Genomic DNA, 7,669 nt, shown 5'->3' on the forward strand with positions numbered 1-7,669 from the left:
GTCATATCGGGTCATATCAGGTCACCACGGGTTGACCCGAAATCGACCTGTTTTCTTTTCGGGTTCCTCGGGTCCAACCCGATTCTGACCCGAATTCCCAAAACCTCAACCCAAACCCATTAATTTCGTGTTAGGTTCGTGTCGTGTTTTCAGGTCGTGTCGAAAATTGCCACCCCTAGTGGAGGGGAATAAAATATTTTTGGGGTGAGCTAGAAGCTCAGCGAGTAACCAGTAAAATCAGAAATCAAATATATTTCACAATGTTGCATTTCGATCATTTCGATGATGTCATGATTCAGAGATCAAATGTTCGTTTAGTGCTCTCGTGAGCCAGTGAAATCATAGTACTTGAACACCCAACGCTCAAATAGATCATTTAACATTAACATTAACATGAAGAGGGAGCCCCTTCTTGAGCTCCAGATAAACATGAACATAAACAAACGGAGGAGACGTTGGTGTTCAGCACAAGACTTCCCAAGTGCTCATTTCAAGCCAAAACATGTCATGAACTCACATGCAAGCACGCATGATATGCAGTCGAGTAAATAATGCAAGAAACATTTCATAAGAAGCTTTAACAATAGTTTGGGGTCACTCACCTCTATGGCTCAGAAACCATCCATCATATATCATTGCCTTGCTCAAATCCAAGTCTTAGATCACAAACTCAATGCAATCAAGTCCTTTCAAAGTTCACAAACTCAATGCAATCAAGTCCTTTCAAAGTTCGGACAGCACTTCCCTTGAATTTACTAACTTTTCCAGCCATCATGGCTTCATTATTTTTCTCATTCAAACCCAAAGGTACACACACAACAACAAGTTCATCCAATAGCCATTCAGCAAGCTCCAAGTAGTACTAGTACAAGTCAAACTAGGGAAAAGTTCGGAAATGAAAGTTAAGCTCAAAACCAGAAAAATAGTTTTGACGTCATTTTGCGGTAATGGTACCAAAGGTACTACGATGGTCGGATGAAGGTAAAAGACCTACCGTTTCGAAGCTAAGAGATAGGGCTACAATATTGCAGAAGGTCACTCAACCCAGTTTCAAGTGTAACCAAGTCAAAAATGCAAGATACTTACACCAGAATTCACAAAAACAGATTCACAGAACGATATTCTAGCGGAAACATCATAAAGCAGCTGTCTAAGTCCAAATCCAGGAAATTCCAAAACCAGCTGAAAGCTAAGAAACAGGATAAATTTCATCAGAATACCTCAACAAACCAAATTCGGAAGCATTCAGCCAAAACAACCAATATTTACAGGCGCAAGTGTTCCTTACTTCGGTAAAAACCAGAACAGCAATAGTAATTTCGACTTTTCTCATTCTACGCTACTCTGATTGACCTGAAATTTTGTAGGCACCTCCAAAATGTCATTCCCTACAACTTTTATGTTTTAAGCCAAGGCCAATTAGGCCTCTAAATAGGAGCTATAAATTCGGACAGAATGAAGAACATTGAAACCTAGTTTTCCACTTTTCCTTCCAAAACAGAAATTGATTGCAATAATCCACTTTTTCCACCTCATATAGTCCTTAAACATCATTTCCAATCATCATACATAACCACACAACCATGTTCATATTAAAACAGAAAAATCCCCAAAAATTATAAAAGTTCATCAATTCAACCACAACTCAAAATATAATCCATCAAACCATCTCTTTAGCCATCACAAGTCACTAATTCACCATTATTGGAAACAAACAATGAATCTTTACACACCATACCTTGATACCTCACAAAAGATAGTAGCTTAGTGGTTCCTTCTCCAAAATAACTCCACCAAGACCTTGGAATCTCCTTAGTAACCAACTTTTATGGAGTGATTTGCAATTCCATCGGTTAAAACTCAAGATTGAAGTAAGAAATTGGAGTGAAAGATGAAGGTTTTTCTCTCTCTCTTGCTCTCCAAGTTTCAGCCATGAGAAGGAAGAAATGGCTTGATTTTTGGTCAAATTTTGGTTTTAGTAAAGTTAAGGTAAGATGGTCAAAAGTCCAATAGTGAATAGGATGGTGACACTTGTCACCTTTTGATTTAAAACTTATCTTTTTGTCTCTCCAATACAAATATCTTAACACTTTGTAAAATAATATCACTTAATACAAAATGCCAACAAGTTGTCAAAAATATAATGCATTTACCGCACTAGCGGGTCCCACGTTCAAAATACGCTTTTAATTTCTCAAAAACTAACCGATACTAGAAAAATCATTTTAAAACTATTTTTGCTCATAAACTTTATCTGGGGAATTTTTCTAATCAAGAAAATGTAGAAAAGACGGGCGTTAAAAAAATAAACCCTAGAAAATTAGAAAATTTCCGGGTTCTCAAACTCATTTTTTTCGGGGCGTCACACAATGACCTTCCTGTTAAATCTGAGCTGAACCTCATGGGGAGTCAATTGGATCGAGCCAGCAAGGGTTTGATCGAGAAAATTTGACAATCCATGGGTGCCTGTTCCTGGGAAATCTTTAGGTATTGGAGAATCTAGATTTCCGGTATACTCGACTATTACCATTCCTGTTCTTGTTTGGCGTTCGGGCCCGATAAGGGGTATGTTTGGTGATCTGGATTTTGGCATAACGGGGTCTACGGACATGTGTGTTTCATTAAACGTTGACGGAGGGTCAACGAGATTGAATCAAGTATTGCAACGGGGATTTGGCTCTTGAGAGCCACTTGTATCCTTTAAATTGTGGTGTTCGTTCATTTCTCTTATTTGATGTGTATATGTGCCTTAAAAGTGTTTTCTCATGATTTCTACAGGTTATACTTTTGGTACCTCATTGAACTTCTAACTCACCCCGTTCCGTTATTCTTGTTTTCCTTACAGGGGACCATCTTTTGGACCAATGATCATTTTGAAAAATGAAATGTGCTAGTATAATTTCTCTTTTCTATAGCTCCTCGGGAGTTGGAAAAACCCTAAATGTACCTTGATCCAAATATTTCCCTTTTGATTTGTAAATTACAAACGTATGTATATAAAACTGTTTAATCATGTTCATGCATTATATTTGGTTTGGAAATGTTTATTCTCTAGACTTATATAACGTTATCTGTATTTGTAGACACCAAATTTTTAAATAAATTGTATGTTGCATCTAATTCATGATTTTGTTTTAGATTGTCTGCATTTTAGTTGTTACCTTTTTATTTGTCTTTTATTTTTAGTTCTATTTGTCATATTAATTTTGTTCACGTTTTAGCTTTTAGTTTTAGTTTTAAGTTTTAACGTAAAATAAAAGAAAAAGAAGAGAAAAAATTGTTCACAAAAATACGTTCAAATTTAATTTTTTGGCATTTTGGTTTATTTTTGTTAATTTATTTTGAAAAAAAGGAAAAAAAGGAAAATGATGAAAAATGATGAAAAATGAAAGAAAAATCGAAAATGGTAATTTTGTTATTTCTAGTTTAATTGATTTTGATGTGTTTGTATTTAAAATTGTTGTTTCTATTATTATTTAGTTTTACTATTATTTTTGTTAAATAATTAAGGCGAAAAAAAAAAAAATCAAAATCAAAAAAAATCACAATCCCATTTTGGCCGAATCCATTTTTCCACTTCATATTCCAGCACCTTCCTTATTGCCGGTTTCAATTCCCACTTTTCAGACCAGCATTTTCCATTTGCTATGGCCGACCAACTCCACTCACAACATCACTCTATATACATTCCATTAACCATACACTCCAGAGGAGACAATTCCCAATGCACTACAATAGCAATTCCATTTTTCTTTCTACCGTGAGCTTTGAAGTGATCAACCTTCCTTGGAAATAACGACCGAGTGAGAGAGCCGAATTCCTGGCTCATTTCTTTTCTGTCCGTAAACTAGAAAGAGAGGAGAGAGACTAGCTGACTATCTTCCTTTCATCCGTGAGTTGGTGAAGAGATTGAGAGTCACATTATCTTCATCCTAGTCGCAGGTTGGAGCAAGGGAAAGGAAGAGTTAGCCGGCTGCATTTCTGGACTGCCGAAGGGAGGAAATTATTTCTGCTGCTAGCCGTGTGTGTGAACTCCAAACAAAACTCACAACAACATTCCACAATACCAGAGCATTTCACTTCATCTTCTGCCTTGTTATCATCGACTGAGAGAGAGGGAGAGAGAGCTGCAACCTACAACCGAGAGCAAGGAAAGGAACCGCGAGCTGCAATTCTTTCTTGCTTTGTCCGTGAGCTAGGGAGAAGAAAGGAGAGCAGCATTGCGTGAGCTTCAGTCCCTGTCGCACCTTCAACCAGCTTCAATCCACCTCCAACTACACCACCTACCTCAACACCCCGCAGCTGCAACATCACCAGGACCAGTCATCCAGCCTCAAGCGAGCCGAGAGGAGAGAAAATTTCAGTTCCTCTATCGTGTGAGTGAGCTTCGGTCTGAGGTAATTTTCTGGGCTGAGAAGTGTTGATCAGAGGTAGATTAAATTGTTTATGGCCATGCATGTGAAGGTTAGGTGTTCGGATGATGAATTGAATAAGGGGAAAATCTGATTTTGGAAGAGAATGTTTCTGCCGAGAGTAGATTAGGAGTTGCAGCTTTAATTCTTGTTTCCCTGACATCATCTGAGCATGAATCGGTGATTAGCTAACAAAATCTGAGTTGATTAAGCTAGTTATAGCTTTGCATGTTGAGTTTTGATAGCCGGATAAGTGTTTTAGGAAAAGAAATTCTGTTATGCTCAAGTATGGAATCAGCCGAGAGCTTGATTAGGAAATGCAACCTTTAATTCGCTTACTTGTGATAATCTGAGCTTATAACTATGATTAGCTAGTTAATAACAAGGCGTTTAAGCTTTGCATGCAGCTCATTAGCTCGGTTAAGCAAGAAAAAAAAAATGAACAAGAAAATTGCTGCATTTTTCTTCTTACTGTTTCTTTCCATGGCTGCTTTCTGAGTTTGTACTTCAGCTGCATGTTTAATTGTGTTTTGAAGAGAGGAAATGGAAGATTGGGTGTTGAGTTTGAGTGTTTAAACATCTAAAATATTTGAGTTGCAAAGTTCACGCCAGAAATTCTGCTGCATTTTTTATCAATTCGGCCAGACTGCATTTCCTGCTTCCTTTGAGTGTAGTGGAGAAAGATATTTGACTTACAGTAGCGAATTGGTCAAATTTGATTTTAATAGGGATCTATTGCAGCCTACTTTTATTGATGTTATTACATCTATTTTCTTCTCAAAAGGTCCTAAGGAGGTGTTAAGATTCTTCAATTTTTTTTGATACCCTTGTTGATGGAAAATCTGTATTCCGAGGGGTTTAGTGTGTGTTTGGAGGATTTTTATATACCAAAGGCTATTATTGAGGCTGTCCAGCAAAGTCTTCAAGATATTTCACCCTTGCTATATCATATGCGCTCAACTCAAAGTGAATCAATAAAATTACAGCAATCTTTTTCCATCTTGCCTAAGAGTTCCATAAGTGTTGTATATAATTTCCTTCTATGTTTTGCTTGTTGGATGTGAGTTTTATTTGTTTTGATTGCTTAATCCAGAGTTTGGACAAATGAAATGGTTATAGCAGAAATTTTCTTCATGGCATTTGCATGACTTTTCTTTTATGCTTTGGTTTGATTGAATGTTGAAGTTGTTTGCGGAAATGAAGTTAGTTTGAGTTGAAAGAATTTTGATTAAGTTTGTGTTGAGGTTGACGCTTGTTTTGTGGAGATGAAAGTAGCAATGTTGTTTTGGGCTGCAGAAAGCTTTCGGCAAAAAATGATTGTTGCAGAAACAAGTTTCTTACGCTTGTTGCATGAACCTGCATGGAAATTGTTTCAAAATTGCCTTTGAACCCCCCCAAGTCTCCCCTTAAGCCACTAAGGCCCAGAAACTTTGAAAATTTAATCAATTGGGTCCCTTTGATTTCGCAGCAATGCACTATGGCCCAATTACTTGACTTATTTTGATCAATCTTGTTACTCTATAGTCTTCACTGCTGCTGGTATGTTTTGGTTAGACTCTTGTAAGTTTTTTTTTAGGATGAGTTCAAAGGGTTTCAAGAACTTTATGGGATAATTTGGCTTTATGTGGAATTTGGATGTTTTGATGTTTTTAATCACAATAGTTGGGGCCTTATTTCATGAATATGGAATGCTTAGGCATTTAAATGCTTCTAACCGGTCAATTCCATGCTTATGTGATTGCTATGTGATTGCTTGACCTTGGCTTTGTTTTCAGCCCCTAAGTTCCCTAAAACTCTGTTATGGTCTAGAAACTTTGGAAATCAATCAATTTGGGCCTTGGCAGCTTTAGTTTTTGCAATTTCATTGTTTGTTTTGCTTCAATTAACTACCATGCTTTGTCAATTGCACTTAAGTCATGACTTTAGAGGCTTTACGATTAAGTGAGCTTTGTATTTGCGCATTTCTTTTAATTTTCCCAAATAAATTGGTACCTTGACCATTTTTTTATTTTGGAGGATAAATAAGTGATTTCATTCCATTTAAGGCATCAATTCAAGGGAGGTACACTCTATCCCTCATTTGCACTTCATTCGACCCTTCGTGCTCCTACGTGTTATGAGAAATACATGTCTACTTTGCTTTCCTAGCCTTTCTTTAATTTCTTTTATTTATGTCATTTACTTTTGCTTTTTATTTAATTTATTCTTAATGGGGTATGTGTACACCTCTTGGCTTGTAATAGATAGGGTTTGGAAGAGCATTCAATGAAGACCTATCAAAGTCGTGTGCCTAGCTAGAAAATGTAATAGTTAGGGATTTAATTGTCTTATGTGTCTTGCATGCTTAGTTACTACGTGTTAATTTGCTTTGTTAGGGCCTTGCATCTAGTCGAGCATGCTAAATGTTATGTGCTATGTGTTTATAAGTGTTTGGCATGTCTACTCGCTTTCCACAGCCTGAATGAATGTGATGAATGAATGTACGTTTCCACTAGTCCAACGCTAGTCGGAATTCATAGAATGGGCTAGTCCAATGCTAGACCCTTAGGGATTTCCCCTCGTTAGTACATGTTTGCATGTTCACTACATTTCATGCATTTTTTTCAGTTTTTATGACATCTGGCATGTCCCTCTAACCTTTTCCCTTTCATTTTAGGCCTTTGCATTTCATGCTAATTATAGGGTCCATTTGCCTGAGAAACCCCCTTGGGTAAGGGAAACGAGCGAGTGTGGCTTCAAAATAGCCTTAGCACGCTAGTTTTTCCTTCTAATCAAAGGGAAAATTAAAATCACAAAATTAGAGGTCATTCCCGTACCCAACCTGATGCATTCCTCTAAGTTCATGCATTTTCATATCATTTTCTCACTGTTTTCCTCACTAATTATATATTTTAAATCCACATGGCATATTCACACTTATTCACTTTCTTTACTTTTCACCTCACACATTGCACCTATTTTACTTATATATTTACTATTTTCATTCACTTGCACACGAGCATTCATATTTTTATTCATTTGCACACAAACACTTTCAAATTGCACACATGCACCTTTTTTCCACACTTTGCACACTTACACTCTCATTTGAGTCCTCATTTGCATCGTTCGTGATTTTCTATGAGGTCTTTCCTTATTGACCTTCACAATTCATGTGAATGGGATCAAAAGCCTCATCAGAGACATTTCTTAGATTTAGGATTGCATTTCTCATTCATTAGTCAAATCCAATTTGCAATACATACTTTGGGTAGAAA

Source organism: Coffea eugenioides, chromosome 4 (assembly GCF_003713205.1).
Source record: "Coffea eugenioides isolate CCC68of chromosome 4, Ceug_1.0, whole genome shotgun sequence".
Taxonomy (NCBI): domain Eukaryota; kingdom Viridiplantae; phylum Streptophyta; class Magnoliopsida; order Gentianales; family Rubiaceae; genus Coffea; species Coffea eugenioides.